The 16,715-nt window shown below is 52.3% G+C and overlaps 1 long non-coding RNA gene across 1 annotated transcript; it reads right to left on the bottom strand.

The window, feature by feature from the left end:
- Positions 1 to 15,404: 15,404 nt before the first annotated feature.
- On the bottom strand, positions 15,405 to 16,488 carry LOC106992764 (uncharacterized). Its single transcript, XR_001438809.3, has 3 exons — positions 16,008 to 16,488; positions 15,860 to 15,921; positions 15,405 to 15,669 (listed from the first exon to the last, which is right to left on the bottom strand). It is a non-coding gene; the product is annotated as an uncharacterized LOC106992764 (long non-coding RNA).
- Positions 16,489 to 16,715: the final 227 nt, after the last annotated feature.

Raw genomic sequence — 16,715 nt, 5'->3', positions numbered from 1 at the left:
GGGTCAGCCTCCCAAGTAGCTGGGACAACAGGTGTGCACCACCGTACCTGGCTAATTTTTTTTTTCTTTGTATCTTTAATAGAGACAGGGTTTCACCATATTGGCCAGGCTGGTCTTGTACTCCTGGCCTCAATTGATCAACCTGCCTTGGTCTCCTAAAATGCTGGGATTACAGGCATGAACCACCACATCTGACCATACTATTCTTTTTAAATTTTATTTCTTTTTATACATTATTTTAAAAATTAATAGAGATGGGGTCTCACTGTGTTGCCCAGGCTCAAGTGCTGGAATTACAGGCATGAGCCACCGTGCCAGGCTCAGATTTAATGTTTTAAAAAAAGATTGGCTGGGTGCAGTGGCTCATGCCTGTATCCTAGCACTTTGGAAGGCCAAAGTGGGTGAATTGCTTGAGCTTAGGAGTTTGAGGCCAGATTGGCCAACATGGCAAAACCCCATCTCTACAAAAAAAAAATTAGCGGGGTGTGGTGATGTGTGCCTGTAGTCCCACCTACTTAGGAAGCTGAGGCCTTAGGATCGCTTTGAACTTGGTAGGTTTCAAAAAAAAAAAAAAGATTTTTCTTACATATTTTCCAGTCAATCTGCACTGCTCCCAATCTTTTCCTGACTGTTTATGCAGCTGGGACCTTTCTTCCATCTTAATCCTGGACTACAGATCCACCCAGGACCTTCTGAGTCATGCATGGGACCCCTCCCCAGATCCCCTCTCTGTGAAGCCCGTGACTCCAGACTGTGCTCTGCCCACAGTTTCACTGTCGCCAGCCTGAGAAGAGCTTTACCCTGTATGGGTCTGGAGCTTTCTGCTCTTCCCACAGAATGCCCTGGAATTTCTGCTCTTCCCACAGAATGCCCTGGAATGTGCAGCGATTTTCCCATGGGAGGAATGAAGTCTTTTGCGTTACTACACTTTGGTCTACATGAATCAGGCAAGTCTAACCCTGATTATGAGAATAAAGCCATTCCAGAATTATTCCGTCCTCAACTCCAAAAATAAATGGCTATTTTTTTTCCTGCCCCCAAGGATGTTGTGAAATATACCTGCCAATGAACTGAAAACTCTCTCCTGGAATGTGGTGGGAGGGAGGAAGAAATCCAAAGACTCTGACCTTTCTTCCCAGAATAAGCCTCATTTATTTACCAGCCTGTGTCTTTTAGAAACCAAATCCCCTTCCACTTTAGGTTTTGTTGTTGTGGTTGTTGTCGTTTGTTTTTGAGACAGGGTCTCACTCTGTTGCCCAGGCTGGAGTGCAGTGGCACGATCACGGCTCACTGCAGCCTCCACCTCTTGGGCTCAAGGGATTCTCCTGCCTCAGCGTCCTAAACAGCTGGGATTACAAGTACAGGCACCATGCCTAGCTAATTTTCACTTTAGGTTTTTAACTCCTCCTTTTAAAATCCAGCTAGGCCTGGTTTAGTGGCTCACACCTGTAATCTCAGCACTTTGGGAGGCTGAGGCAGGAGGATTACTTGAGCTCAGGAGTTCGAGACCAGCCTGGGCAACGTGGCAAAACCCTGTCTCTACAAAAAATGAAACATTAACCAGGCGTGGTGGCATGTTTTTGTGGTCCCAGCTACTCAGGAGGCTGAGGTTGGAGGATTGCTTGAGCCCAGGAGGTCATGGCTGCACTAAGCCACTATCATGCCACTGCACTCCAGCTTGGGTGACAAAGTGAGACCCTGTCTCAAAAACTAATAATAATAAAATAAAATAAAAATAAAAGGCCGGGAGCAGTGGCTCACGCCTGTAATCCGAGCGCTTTGGGAGGCCAAGGCGGGTGGATCACCTGAGGTCAGGAGTTCGAGACCAGCCTGGCCAACATGGTGAAACTCCGTCTCTACTAAAAAATACAAAAAAAATTAGCTGGGTGTGGTGGCGGGCACCTGTATTCTCAGCTATTCGGGAGGCTGAGGCAGGAGAATTGCTTGAACTTGGGAGGTGGAGGTTGCAGTGAGCGGAGATCACGCCATTGCACTCCAGCCTGGGCGACAAGAGCGAAACTCTGTCTCAAAAATAAAATAAAATAAAAATAAAGTCCAACTATAGCAGTGGGCTAAATATCTTTAGCTCCCTTAACATGGCAGAGGTCATCTCCGAGTTACTTGATCTTCATGATAATTCATTTCTACTCCTGCCACTCCCTAAACAGACTGCAATGGTATAATCTTCTGGGTGATACATATACATACCATTGTATATGTGCTCAGGTAAAAGAGATTGCTCAGCTATCTGGTTACAACCTGATAGCTCCTTGAGCCTTGTTTATATCTCTGGCTGTAAATACCCATTTTGTATATTCCCGTATCCCCACTAGTGTGGCTTTGCCCATAGTGCACCCCTGCAAAGGATGGTTCCTAGGGGATTGTGTCTGCCAATGGGGGAAGGACTGCTCGCTTCAAGGGGGGCCTGGGTGCTGCTGGTGGGGTCTCTCTTAGCCTCCTATTGTGGAACGAGGACTGGGGGGATGCTCAGGGGTCCTTACATTTGGACATTCAACTATTGAGAGTGAATTCTTTGCTGAGTTCTAGGCATGAAATGGGTACTTCAGAAGCTCCCCTTTCTTGCACACCAATGCTGCTCCTGAGAGACCCTTGAAATGGAGTTTTGTATGCCCTTTATATGGCAGAAGGGGACCCACAAAGGCTATCTCCCTGTCTCCATCCCAGAAACAGTCGAACAGTGCTGAGTATTAGAATCATAACCATTGGTAGCCGGGCATGGTGGTGCGCGCCTGTAATCCTAGCACTTTAGGAGGCCGAGGTGGGCAGATCATGAGGTCAGGAGTTTGAGACCAGCCTGACCAACATGGTGAAACCCCATCTCTACTAAAAATACAAAAATTAGCCAGGCATGGTGGCGTGCACCTGTAATCCCAGCTACTCAGGAAGCTGAGTCAGGAGAACTGCTTGAACCCGGGAGGCGGAGGCTGCAGTGAGCCGAGATCACACCACTGCACTCCAGCCTGGGTGACAGAGTGAGACTCTGTTTCAAAAATAAAAATAAAAAAAGAATCAAAAAAATAAAGAAATTAAAAAAAATTTTTTTTTGTTTTTTTGAGACGGAGTCTCACTCTGTCGCCCAAGCTGGAGTGCAGTGATGAAATCTTGGCTCACTTCAACCTCCGCCTCCCGGGTTCAAGTGATTCTCCTGCCTCAGCCTCCCGAGTAGCTGCGAATACAGGTACCCGCCACCATGCCCAGCTTAATTTTTGTGTTTTTAGTATAGACAGGGTTTCACTATATTGGCCACACTGGTCTCGAACTCCTGACCTCAGATGATCCACCTGCCTCGGCCTCCCAAAGTGCTGGGATTACAGGTGTGAGCCACTATGCCCCGCCAAAACATTGTTTCTTTACGATTTACTCAAACCACATTTTTTTTTTTCTAATTCAAATATGCCTTTATTACAGTGGCAAGAAAGTATTAATTTTACTGTAATTGTTGAAGAGTTATGTTTTTCCTTATAACAGTAAACATGCATCTTAAATATCAACTCATAAAGTGTGTGTTAAAATAGGCCCACCAGCTTACATAAAATAATATATAAATATTTGTTAAAAATTTGAACAAATGGCCGGGTGCGGTGGCTCATGCCTGTAATCCCAGCACTTTGGGAGGCCGAGGCAGGTGGATCATGAGGTCAAGAGATTGATACCATCTTGGCCAACATGGTGAAACCCCGTCTCTACTAAAAATAATACAAAAATTAGCTGGGCTTGGTGGTGTGCATCTGTAGTCCCAGCTACTCATGAGGCTGAGGCAGGAGAATTGCTTGAACCCAGGAGGCGGAGGTTGCAGTGAGCCAAGATCGCACCACTGCACTCCAGCGTGGTGACAGAGCAAAACTGTCTCAAAAAAAAAAAAAAATGAACAAATATCTAATAAAATATTAAGAAATCAAGGCTTGGCGGGGCAGGTGGGGAGGGGTGGGTGTGGTGGGTCATGTCTGTAATCCCAGTACTTTGGGAGGCTGAGGCGAGAGGATTGCTTGAACCAGGAATTTTTCTTCTTTTGAAACAGAATTACTCTGTTGCCCAGGATGGAGTGCAGTGGGGCAATCCTGGCTCACTGCAACCTCTGCCTCTGAGGTTCAAGTGATTCTCATGCCTCAGCCTCCCAAGCAGCTGGGACCACAGGCGTGCACCTCCATGTCCAGTTAATTTTTTGTATTTTAGCAGAGACAGGGTTTCACCATATTGGCCACGCTGGTCTGGAACTCCCGGCCACAAGTGCTCCGCCCACCTCAGCCTCCCAAAGTGCCAAGGGATTACAGGCGTGAGCCCCCGTGCCTGGCTTCTCTTTCTTTCTTTTTTTTTTTTTTTTTTTTTTTTTTTTTTTTGAGACGGAGTCTTGCTCTGTCACCCAGGCTGGAGTGCAGTGGCCGGATCTCAGCTCACTGCAGCCTCCGCCTCCCGGGTTCACGCCTTTCTCCTGCCTCAGCCTCCCGAGTAGCTGGGACTACAGGCGCCCGCCACCTCGCCCGGCTAGTTTTTTTTTTTGTATTTTTTAGTAGAGACGGGGTTTCACCGTGTTAGCCAGGATGGTCTCGATCTCCGGACCTTGTGATCCGCCCGCCTCGGCCTCCCAAAGTGCTGGGATTACAGGCTTGAGCCACCGCGCCCGGCCTTCTTTCTTTTTTGAGACAGGGTCTCACTCTGTTGCCAAGGCTGAAGTGCAGTAGCACGATCAGGGCTCACTGCCACCCCAACGTCTCCAGCTTAAGTGATACTCCTGTCTCGGCCTCCTTGGTGGTATCTGGGACTACAGGTGCATTCCAGCACGCCTGGCTCATTTTTTGTTTGAATTTCATTAGAGACGAGGTCTCACTATGTTGGCCAGGCTGGTCTCAAATTCCTGAGCTGGAGTGATCCTCTCAGCTTGGCCTCCCAAAGTGCTGGGATTACAGACGTGCGTCATCATGTCTGCCCCTGGGCCCAGCTTTCAGACCACTTTTTTTTTTTTTTTTGGAGACAGAGTCTCACTCTGTTGCCCAGTCGTGAGATCTCTGCTCACTGCAACCTCTGCCTCCCAGGTCTAAGCGATTCCCTGCTTCAGCCTCTGGAGTAGCTGGGACTACAAGTGCCTACCACCATGAAAGGCTAATTTTTGTATTTTTAGTAGAGATGGGGTTTTGCCATGTTGGCCAGGCTGGTCTCAAACTCCTGGCCTCAAGGGATCCGCCTGCCTCAGTCTCCCAAAGTGCTGGGATACCCAGCCCCTATGGTGTTTATTAGTCCCACACTTTAGCTGTGAACTGCCTGGGGCCGAGCTGTTTAGCTGAGGAAGAGCTGGAGCCTGGAGAGGCAGAGGCCCCAGTGCAGCAGCATCCTGGGCCTGGAGCTGGGGCTGGGCAGACGCAGGGCACTGAGGACAGGCAGAGAGAGTGGAGCAGGCAGCCCTTCCAGATGCTTGGGTCAGGTCCGAGAGGGGAGCCAAGGCGTCCCAGGTATCTGGCCAAGAGGTCAGGCCAAAATTAGAGTCAAGGATCAAACAGCAAAATCAGTATAAAGAGAGGACACCAAGCCTGGCACAGTGTCTCACACCTGTAATCCCAACGCTTTGGGAGACAAAGGTGAGAGGATAGCTTGGTGCCAGGGGTCCCAGACCAGCCTGGGCAACAAAGCAAGATGCCAACTCTACAAAAATAAATAAATAAATAAATAAAAATAAAAATGAGAGGACACCGGCCTGGCGCGGTGACTCATGCCTGCAATCCCAGCACTTTGGGAGGTCAGGAGTTTGAGACCAGCCTGACCAACATGGTGAAATCCCGTCTCTACTAAAAATACAAAAATTAGCTGGGCATGGTGGTGGGCACCTGTAATCCCAGCTACTCAGGAGGCTGAGGCAGGAGTATCGCTTGAATCCAGGAGGCAGAGGCTACAGTGAGCTGAGATCGCTCCACTGCACTCCAGCCTGTGCGACAGTGCGAGATTCTGTCTCGAAAAAAAAAAAAAAAAAAAGAGAGAGAGAGAGAGGACACCAAAAATGGTTCAGATTTAAGGAGGACAGAGGGAAGAGGAGAGCTGATATGATACAAGGGGCATGTCTCACGGAATATTTTAAAGTTTAGATTATGGGATCCAGGGGCAGTGTTTTGAGCCATTTCTGAGACCATTTCTCCTGCAGTTTAGATGAAAATGGGGCATCAGCTCTGCCTAAGAGGGAAGGAGGGCAGACCAGACAGTGAGAAAACAGAAACAGAAACAGGTTCTCCAGCTCCGGGGAGAAGGCTCATTCCCGCCCCCCTCGTCCTCCGCACCCAGCGCCGCCGCAATCTGCATCTGCGGTAAACAAGTCCCAGGGAATGTAGTAAAACTCCCGTGGATTCCAGGAACCTTGTCACACTACAGGAAAAAAAAAAAAAAAAAAGGAAAACAACCTCTTGGAGGCCCGCATCAGTGTCTGGGCGTGGGGCGGGGATTCTCCTTGGAGGACTTTGGAGAGGCTAGGAAGTTCTGAGCAGAGATAATGGAGGCTCCAGGTGCTTGGGCCACAGCCAGGAAAATCATCCAAGACGCAGCACGATGCGGGAATGGCGCGCAGCCCTGCGGAAGGCGGCCAGGCCCCACAGATCGGGGACAGGGGCAGCTCTCACCCCTCCCCTGGGGACCGGGATGCTAGGGAAAGGAGACTCTCCAGGAAACTGAACACGAGGTGGCCTACATTCGCCTGGGAAGGCCAGGAAGTCGGGGTAGGGGTGGGAGGATGGAGTGGGCTGCCCCCATGGCTAACCTTCAGGGCCGGTCTGTGGACTCGGGGGCCCTCAGACACTCCCCGCCTCCTGACCGTGCAGGCAGCACCCCAGAGGTCTTTTCAGGTAAGGCTGCAGCTAGTGACAAAGGACTTGCGTAGCCCCTCCTGTTTACAGGAGGGGCTAGGTGCTGAGCAACAAAGCAAATAGGGCCACACTTGGTCGCCTTCCCTCTTAACTTGTTGCTAAATTCCTTCAGTTTTCAGATAAAGCAGATGCATAAATCTCGGATCACTGCCACAGGATGTTCCGCATCTCCATCCATACTACGGAGACACCGCTATGAGAAAGCACGAGCAACTTTCAAAGGCTGCTGACCCTACTGATTAATTACAGTCAGCCCCCACAGCCCATATCAATAACAGGGAAACAGTCAGTTTCTGCTGACTTTTGCTCTCGACAGGTTGAATGTTGAGTTCATGTGGACACCATGGAATCATGATATCCTAGAGATTCAGCTACTTGGGGACATGTTTTAAGCTAGCACTTTTCCTAAAGCCTATCAGGAAGGCAGCAACTGCTTGTGAGCTAGCAGAGAAAGGTCTGCTCAGCCTCAATCATTCATTTCACAAATGCTGAGACTCGAGGCTGCTGTGTGTCATGCTAGCTCCAAGGATGCAAAGAGAGGACAGGCCCTATGTGGTAGAAAGGATGGGGCCATGACCACGGTGCCACAGCCTGCAGGCCCCCAAGGACAGCCCTGTGCTGCATTTGTGACTGTGTCTCTTGCACCTAACAGGAGGCCCAACATTTAGCAGGTGCTCAATAAAAACAGTGAAAAATGAAAAATACAATGTTATGCCTTTGATAACAGTGATCTGGGAGTTTAGGGAGAAAGCAGGTAATTCTGCTTGGGAATTAAAGGCTTTGAAGAAGGAGTGACAGGTCCCGGTTGGTCCTTGAAATGTAGGAGGCAATGGGCAGAGAAGGAAGGGCAGTCCAGGAGGGTGGCAAGCAGGAGGGTGTGATGTGGCACGAGGTCAGACCCAAAGGAGGCAGGATGAGGACTCTTGAATTGCAGGTGGTCCAGTCCCTACAGACTCAATGCTCTGTTCACAGATTGTACATACTGTCCACGTGATAAATTCCTCTTAGAATCAGGAACCAGTTTCCCTCTTTTCTATTTGTGTAGAGATGGAGGTCTCATGATGTTGCCCAGGCTGGTGTCAAACTCCTGGCCTCAAGCAATCCTCCTACCTTGGCCTCCCAAAGTGTTGGGATTACAAACGAGAGCCACTATGTTTGGCTGGGTTCAATCTTTGGAAACATTTTCTTTTTTCAAATAGTAAAACTACGCTGTGGTTCCTTTTTCACCTTGACTGTTGGGAAGCTCCTGAAGTGCTGGGTTCCTTATACTTTTTGGTACCCTCTAGCAGCCCCACAGAGGACTTTTTACCTAATAGGTTCTATATGGGTTCTCTGTTGCTGCATAAGAATGTCACCACAAAGGTAGAGGGTTAAAACAATCCACATTCAGCTTGGTGCAGTGGCACATACCTACAGTCCCAGAGACTTAGGAGGTTGAAACAGGAGGAACACTTGAGCCCAGGAATTCACAGCCAGACTGGTCAACATAGTAGGACTCCATCTCTGAAAATGAAACAAACTTCAAAAAGACATATTTATTATATCACAATTTTATTTTATTTTATTTTATTTTATTTTATTTTATTTTATTTTATTTTTGAGACGGAGTCTTGCTCTATCGCCCAGGCTGGAGTGCAGTGGCCGGATCTCAGCTCACTGCAAGCCCCGCCTCCCGGGTTCACGCCATTCTCCTGCCTCAGCCTCCCGAGTAGCTGGGACTACAGGCGCCCGCCACCTCGCCCGGCTAGTTATTTGTATTTTTTAGTAGAGACGGGGTTTCACCGTGTTAGCCAGGATGGTCTCGATCTTCTGACCTCGTGATCCACCCGTCTCGGCCTCCCAAAGTGCTGGGATTACAGGCTTGAGCCACCGCGCCCGGCCTTTATTTTTTTTTTTTGGAGACAGAGTCTCGCTCTGTTGCCCAGGTTGGAGTGCTGTGGTGAGATCTTGGCTCACTGTAACCTCTGCCTTCCAGGTTCAAGCGATCCTCCTGCCTCAGCCTCCCTAGTAGCTGGGATTACAGGCATGTGCCACCACACCTGGCCAATTTTTGTATTTTTAGTAGAGATGGGGTTTCACCATGGTGGAGGCTCATCTCGAACTCCTGACCTCGTGATCCACCTGCCTCAGCCTCCCCAAGTGTTGGGATTACAGGCGTGAGTCTCCGCACTCAGCCTCACAATTTTCTTTCTTTTTTTTTTTTTTTTTTTTGAGATGGAGTCTCTCTGTCGCCCAGGCTGGAGTACAATGGTGCCATCTCAGCTCACTGCAACCTCCCCCTCCCGGGTTCAAGTGATTCTCCCACCTCAGCCTCCCAAGTAGCTGGGATTACAGGCACGTGCCATCATGCCCGGCTAATTTTTGTATTTTTGTAGAGATGAGGTTTCACCATGTTGGTCAGGCTGGTCTTGAACTCCTGACCTCAGGTGATCCGCCCGCCTTGGCCTCTGAAAGTGCTGGGATTACAGGCATGAGCCACCGCGCCCGGCCTGTCCCACAATTTTCTTTTTCTTTTTTTTTTTTTTTTTTTGAGACAGAGTCTTGCTCTGTCACCCAGGCTGGAGTGCAGTGGCCGGATCTCGGCTCACTGCAAGCTCTGCCTCCCGGGTTCACGCCATTCTCCTGCCTCAGCCTCCCGAGTATCTGGGACTACAGGCGCCCGCCACCTCGCGTGGCTAGTTTTTTGTATTTTTTTAGTAGAGACGGGGTTTCACCATGTTAGCCAGGATGGTCTCGATCTCCTGACCTCGTGATCCGCCCGTCTCGGCCTCCCAAAGTGCTGGGATTACAGGCTTGAGCCACCGCGCCCGGCCCCCACAATTTTCTTACAGGAGTCTGAGCATGGCTCATCTGGGTCCTCTCCAAGCCTGTGGTCAAGGTGCAGGCCAGGGTTAGGGACTCATCTGTGGCTTCACTGGGGAAGGATCTTCTTCCAAGGTCATGTACTTGTTTGCAGAATTAAGCTGCGAGTAGGCTGTTGAACTGAGGGCATCAGTTTCTTGCTTGTAAGCCAACAAGGAAGGAGGCAGCCTAGCAAAACTGTCATTACAATTTCATATAACCTACACACACATAGTCACATCCATCCTGTCACCTTTGCCATAGTGTATTAGTTAGAAGCAAGTCACCGGCCCCACCCACACCCAAGTGGGAGGCGTCTCAAAAGGGCATGGAGACCAAAGGGATCATGAGCCCACCTTCATGTCGGTTGGCCATGAGTCCTCATCAGATATTCGCTGCTGGTCAATTGAAATGCTCCCTTTGGCAACTGAAGGTATCACTATTACATGGACGTGATGCCTCCCCAAGAAGATGGTGAAGTGAGCTCTCTTCCTGCTAAGAGTGTTCCCCCTAGCTTCTGCTCAGCGCTGGGCACAGGCAAGCGGGTCAATAGATATGAAATGAAGAAATATTATAGGATGCACATTACTGCTGGAAGGACTTGGAGTTTTCTTCCATCAAGGTAACGATCTGACTGGCATACATTTCTCAGTTGACAATTGTGATTTAAAAAACCCATAAAACAACTGTAACAGCCACGAAGTGGGAACTGCAGCAGACATCGCCGTTATGAATGTGACTCTGCCTAAGAAAAATGTCTCCTAAACCCCGGCACCTATTGTTTGCCTCGTACTCTACAGATGAGCTATGTATATTAACACCACTTCCTGGGTCTGCCTGTGCAAAACTTTACAAGCACAGTATAGGAGCACAGGCTCTGGGCCAGGCTGCCGCGGTCAACGCCCAGCTGAGCCTCTGCCTGTGTGACCTTGGACAGATCGCTTCACTTCTTGTGCCTGTTTTCTCATTTATATGATGGAAGTGATAATGGTGCCCACTTCCCAGAGTCGCTATGTGGGTTAAATGAATTAATATATGTGAACAGCCTGGAAAATAGCAAATACTAAGTGTTTGCTATCACTATTGGAAGTTTAATCCATTTTTAGAATGTATCAAGATCAAAGCATTCCTTTTTGTTTCTGCTCTCCCGAACTCTGCCTTTAAAGGGAGGAGAAAACATTCTGACTAGAAGGAAAATTCTGGAAAGTGTATGTTTGAGTAAGTGGCAGGTGATGAAGAGGAATAATGCTTCAGGCCAGGATTTAAGATTACACTTGTAATCCTAGCACTTTGGGAGGCCAAGCCTGGAAGATTATTTGAGCTCAGGAGTTTGAGACCAGCCTGGGCAACACAGCGAGACCCATCTCTGCTAAAAATCCAAAACATTAGCTGGGTGTGGTGGCATGCACCTGTAGTTCCAGCTATTCGGGAGGTTGAGGCAGGAGGACGACTTGAGCCCAGGAAGTTGAGGCTTCAGGGAGGTGATTGCACCACTGCACTCCAGCCTGGACAACAGAGTGCAATCTTGTCTCCAAAACAAAAATAGAATATTCTCAGCCTGAGCAAGGACGTGGAGATTGAAGGGAACAACAAATAGGATTTAGTGGTGCAATCACCTCATCTCTGAGTGACAGAACCTTTGATGTTTGCCCCCTTATGGGAGTCACACCTGGGACCAAGCACCTGCCAACAGGCTCTTTTTCTCTCCTGCTGCCCCAAGGCTGGCCCTGGCCAGGGAGGACAGGTAGAAACCCTCTGACACCACTTGAATTGGCACCATTACCATTGGCACCACTGGAATTGACTAGATCTTAAACATGACTTACTCCCCTGTGCAAGGCGTAGGAAGAAGAAAGGAGATGCCAAAGTGCTATCATTCTGGGAACTGGATGGCATCCTGCTTACCCCAAGATATTTAGGTGAGTCTAAGGAGGCCGTGCTTGTCTGACCGGTCTAGTCAATATCAGTCGGCATACTAGGTGAGGAGTTGTGCACCTTGAAGGCCTCTGTCGCCATGGTGTTCTGGGGACTGATGGAGGAGGGAAGCAGGTGTCTCAGTTAAAGTTCCCCTTATGGGAGGGCTGGGTCCCAGCCAGGGGCTGTGCCTCTGCTTCTGGAATCTCCCACTAATTCTACAAGGGCAAAGGGCATCTGAGTTATCCTGTGAGCAGCAGGGAACCCAGGTGTGGGATCAAGGATTTATTTTTTTATTCCTTTAATTAATTTATTATTATTATTATTATTATTATTATTATTATTATTATTATTTTGAGACGTAGTCTCTCTTTGTCGCCCAGGCTGGAGTGCAGTGGCGCGATCTCGGCTCACTGCAAGCTCCGCCTCCCAGGTTCATGCCATTCTCCTGCCTCGCCTCCGAATATCCGAGTAGCTGGGACTACAGGCGCCCGCCACCACCCCCGGCTAATTTTTTGTATTTTTAGTAGAGACGGGGTTTCACCGTGTTAGCCAGGATGGTCTCGATCTCCTGACCTCGTGATCCGCCCGCCTCGGCCTCCCAAAGTGCTGGGATTACAGGTCGGAGCTGCCGCGCCCGGCCTATTATTATTATTATTATTATTATTTTTATTTTTTTTTTGAGACGGAATCTCGCTCTGTCACCCAGGCTGGAGTGCAGTGGCCAGATCTCAGCTCACTGCAAGCTCCGCCTCCCGGGTTCACGCCATTCTCCTGCCTCAGCCTCCGGAGTAGCTAGGACTACAGGCACCCGCCACCTCGCCCGGCTAGTTTTTCGTATTTTTTAGTAGAGACGGGGTTTCACCGTGTTAGCCAGGATGGTCTCGATCTCCTGACCTCGTGATCCGCCCGTCTCGGCCTCCCAAAGTGCTGGGATTACAGGCTTGAGCCACCGCGCCCGGCCTATTGTTATTATTATTAATTTTTTTAGAGGGAGTTTCGCTCTTGTTGCCCAGGCTGGAGTACAATGGCGCGATCTTGGCTCACTGCAACCTCCGCCTCCAGGGTTCAAGCGATTCTCCCGCCGAGTAGCTGGAATTACAGGCATGCGCCACCATACCCGGTTAATTTTGTATTTTTAGTAGAGACAAGGTTTCTCCATGTTGGTCAGGCTGGTCTCCAACTCCTGACCTCGTGATCAGCCCGCCCCGGTCTCCCAAAGTGCTGGGATCACAGGCGTGAGCCACGCGCGCGGCCCTATTTTATTTATTTATTTAGAGACGAGTCTCGCACTGTCACCCGGGTGGAGTGCAATGGCGCGATCTCGGCTCATTGTAACCTCTGCCTCCCTGGTTCACGCGATTCTCCTGTCTCAGCCTCCCGAGTAGTGGGATTATAGGTGCCCACCACCACACCCGACTAATTTTTTGTATTTTCGGTAGAGACGGAGTTTCACTATGTTGGCCAGACTGGTCTCCAACTCCTAATCTCGTGATCCGCCCGTCTCGGACTCCCAAAGTGCTGGGATTACAGGCATGAGCCACTGCGCCCGGCCAGGACCAAGACTTTCTCATCCTCGGATGGTTGGGGATGGGGGCTGGTGTGCTGCCTCTGAGAGCAAATAAGAGGGTGGAGAGGGGAGGGGGTCAAGACACAGGGACACCTTAAAGAGCAGGGAAAGCTGATCAAGAGGACACCTGGAGGAAGGGCCCTTCCAGAGCGGCCTGCGGGTTCCCTCATGACTGGTTAGGCCAGGGAGCTGGCGCTCAAAGGGCCGACGGGGCGTTCCCTCCCACCTGGCACAGCAAGACAGCGCCCGGCCTCTGACTCTCTGCGGATCCGGGTGTCCCTCCTGCTCCGTCCTCCTCCCACCCGCACCTCCAGATCTTTCCCCACCTCAAGGCATGGCTGCCTTCTGCCGGGCTGTAGGAAGGGCGCCACCTGGGATTCCAAAAACCCCACAGAGGCAGGCACCCTTCCCCAGCCTGAAGCACCCCTGCGAGTCTGGCTTCTCCTGCAGGGCGAACAGCGTTTCTTACACTTTTCCCGCCAGAATAGCCAGGCAATAGCTGGGAGGCCCCCAGGCGCGCAGAGTCGCAGAGCGCGGAGACACAAACGAAACTCAACCCCGCGCGGGCAGGATCGGTGGCGTACGCGTAGTTCTCACGGGCACGGGGGATCTGAGAGGGACCTGGGGCTCTGAGCCTGACCTCACTCTCTCAAATAATCCCTCCCAACTCCCTCACCCCGCCCTGCTGCTTTCTCCAAGGCCCCTTTTCGGTTTATCTCCACTTCCTTACTAACAGCGGGGACGGGATTGGGGAGCACGGAGTCGTCCCCCAGCTGTGTCACTTTCCGCCCGCGGGTGAGCCCACTCTCCAGTGGAAGTGGGAGGTGTTTCCGCCAGGGAGCTGCCGCGCGCGCTGATCACACGGAGATCTCCCGGGCGCGCGCGCGCGCTCCGGTTCCCGCTCCGCGGTGGGCCAGGCCTCCCAGGGCCCCAACTGCACCACCTGCCCCTTGGTGAAAACGTGAGGCCTTTTGCAACTGCGAAGCAGATGAGACCTCCGTCCTTTCCAAAGTGCAGCCCCAGGGAGGGACTCAGGGCGCGGGCAGCGCCTTCGCGAAATGCCGAAGCGCGCGGGCCTGGTGATCGTCAACTTTGCGCACAAATGTGGGGCTGGGAGGACGCAGGTCCTGGAGGCGGGGACGGGGGAGCGAGCGGCGCGTCTAGAGAGGGCTAGGCTCCCCGAAACAGGACTCGGGGCAGTCGGGGCGCGGGAGGCTGGGGGCGGGGAGGCGGCTCGCCAGTGCTCCAATTGAGCCCTGGAAAATCCCCGGCGCGCAGGGAGAGGCGGGCCGCCCCGCGGGCAGGCCGGGGACGGCGGGAACAAAGGCTGCCCGAGGCCGGATGCAGTCATGGAAAAACCCATCGGGGCGCCTGGGTGGGGGCGGCGCGCTCCCGGCAGATTCACCGCCCTAGGAGGCCGGCCCGGGCTGGGCTGCTCTCGGCCCCCACCCGGGAGCGCGCCTCGTGGAGCAGAAAAAAATCTTTGGCGGGGAGGGGGCGCTGGTCCCCGGGACTGGGAACCAGAAGCTCCCACGTTCCGGATGCCGCGCACCGCGTGCTGTCAGCCGCGAGGGGCGGGCGGCCCAGGCTGGTACACGCGGGGCACACGCGGCGCTGCACACGGCCACCTGGCTGGCGAGGGGAGGCCAGCACCTCGGGGGCGCGCACAGGCCCAGGCGCGGACGCGGACGCGTGTTCCAAGTTGCCTCCGGCTGCCACGGGCTCCTGCACACACATGATCACTTGCACGCACGTGCGCCCACACACGCGAGCTTCCCTCACGGCAGAGGGAAGGAAACGGTTGGACAAGGGGGCCGAAATAGATGTTCGTTAGGGCGGGTCCCCGGGGCTAGATACAGGACCTCAAGCTGGGGGCGGGGGACCTTTGAAGAAGCTACGGTTAGGCCCGCCCCCCATTTTACAGGTGCAGGGACTGGGCCTCCCCGGGCGGACATGCCCAGGACCCGCCCCAGGGCTAGAATTTCCCTCCGGTGCAGGACGCTGCCGGCCCGATCCTGGTGCTGTAAACCTGGCTGGAGCGGGGGAGGCGGCACGACGGGTTTTTTCTGTAGAAAATTAAAGTGTTGGTTCAGGCTGGACCCAGTGACTCGAAGTCTTTTCCAGTTCTGACTTTTTATGAAGAAGGAACTGGGCCCAGAAGCCATAAAAGGAGTTGGTAGGAGCTTAGAGAAAACCTTGGTGCCTGTTTTGGCCTCAACCACAGGCTCTTCCTGGTTCAAATGTCCCATTGTTTATTCGTGCTGCTGCCTACCATGGGGTTGCGAGGAGCAAAGCCTGACCCCGCGGGGTCCCTGGGGTGGGGGAGGGATGTTAAGCAGGCCAGGGCTGCAGAGGGGGCTCCTGGCTCTGCCCAGATGGGGAGGGTGTGGGGTGGGTGGCTGATGGGGGTCCCTGGAGAACAATGAAGCAGGTGTCCAGGCTTCCAGAAAGTTCAGGTTGGAGAAGGGGCTGCTGGAATTGTTGCTGGAACACAGTGGGGGGACTAGGTTGTAGTGTTGGCCACGACTCAGAACATAGGATCAACGGGGGCGCGGGAGGGGGGACCCGCCAGGCGACAGGGCCAAATGAGCTAGCATTTGCTTGTGGTGCCATTGGGAACTGATGTTAGAAGCAAATGACCCAGCGTTGCGTGTCCCTAGCCTCTTGATCTTACCCAACATCTTTGGGCCTCGAATTCCTCATCTGTAAAATGGGAACAGGCGCTCCTCCGCAGGGCTGGTTCGGGAATTGAAAACGGGTATATGTAGGCTTCCGTCCCCACTTCCCCTCTCCCTCCCAGTGGGGCAGGGACGAACTCCCACCTCCACTCAGCATCTCCCGCGTCTTTGCCACTTTTCAAAGTCTCTGGTGCCTGCTCCCCGGGACTCCTTCCAAGGCCTGGTTTCTCGCGAGCAGGTTGAGGGCGGCCGGGTAGGGTCAGTAAGAGGAAGGCTGGGGGAGCGGCGCCCCCTGGTGGCCAGTTGCAGGAGAGCCTGGACGGTCCCTGGGGACAAGTCTAGGCTAACCTGGTTAGTGCCCGATGGCGTCTGGCACGTGAGAACCTCCCAGAGGCTGACCATGGGGCTCCACTCAGGGAGGCTTCCCTTCTGACTCACTTTCCCCGTTGAGTAAGCAGAGAGAATGCTGGTTCCCCACAGCAGCGTTTCCTCTGCCTTCTCATGGCCCAACTTCTTTGGCCTCAACAGGCTTCTCCCGCCCAGGTGGAATGAAGGAAACTGTTATTTATACTGTGCCTTACAGTTTCCAAAGCCCTTCGACGCACATTACTTGTCCTGAGGTGCGCTGCGGCGCTAGACGGAGAGAGGATCGTGGTTCAGAGCAGGGCTTCAGCCCCAGGGGTTGGTTGGGATTCCGCCTCCTCCATCCAGCTGTGTAACCAGGGTGACCTTCAAAACATTGACTAACCAGTAGGACAGGCATCAGCCAATCAGAACAGACCCTGCCACAAACACTAGGTTTAGCCAAATGCCTGTGTCCTGGCCGAAGAGTCTGCAATAACCCCCACCGCA

Source organism: Macaca mulatta, chromosome 12 (genome assembly GCF_049350105.2).
Source record: "Macaca mulatta isolate MMU2019108-1 chromosome 12, T2T-MMU8v2.0, whole genome shotgun sequence".
NCBI classification, from domain to species: Eukaryota; Metazoa; Chordata; class Mammalia; order Primates; family Cercopithecidae; genus Macaca; species Macaca mulatta.
Note: the sequence above shows the minus strand (reverse complement) of the source record. Positions and strands in the feature narration are given on the sequence as shown.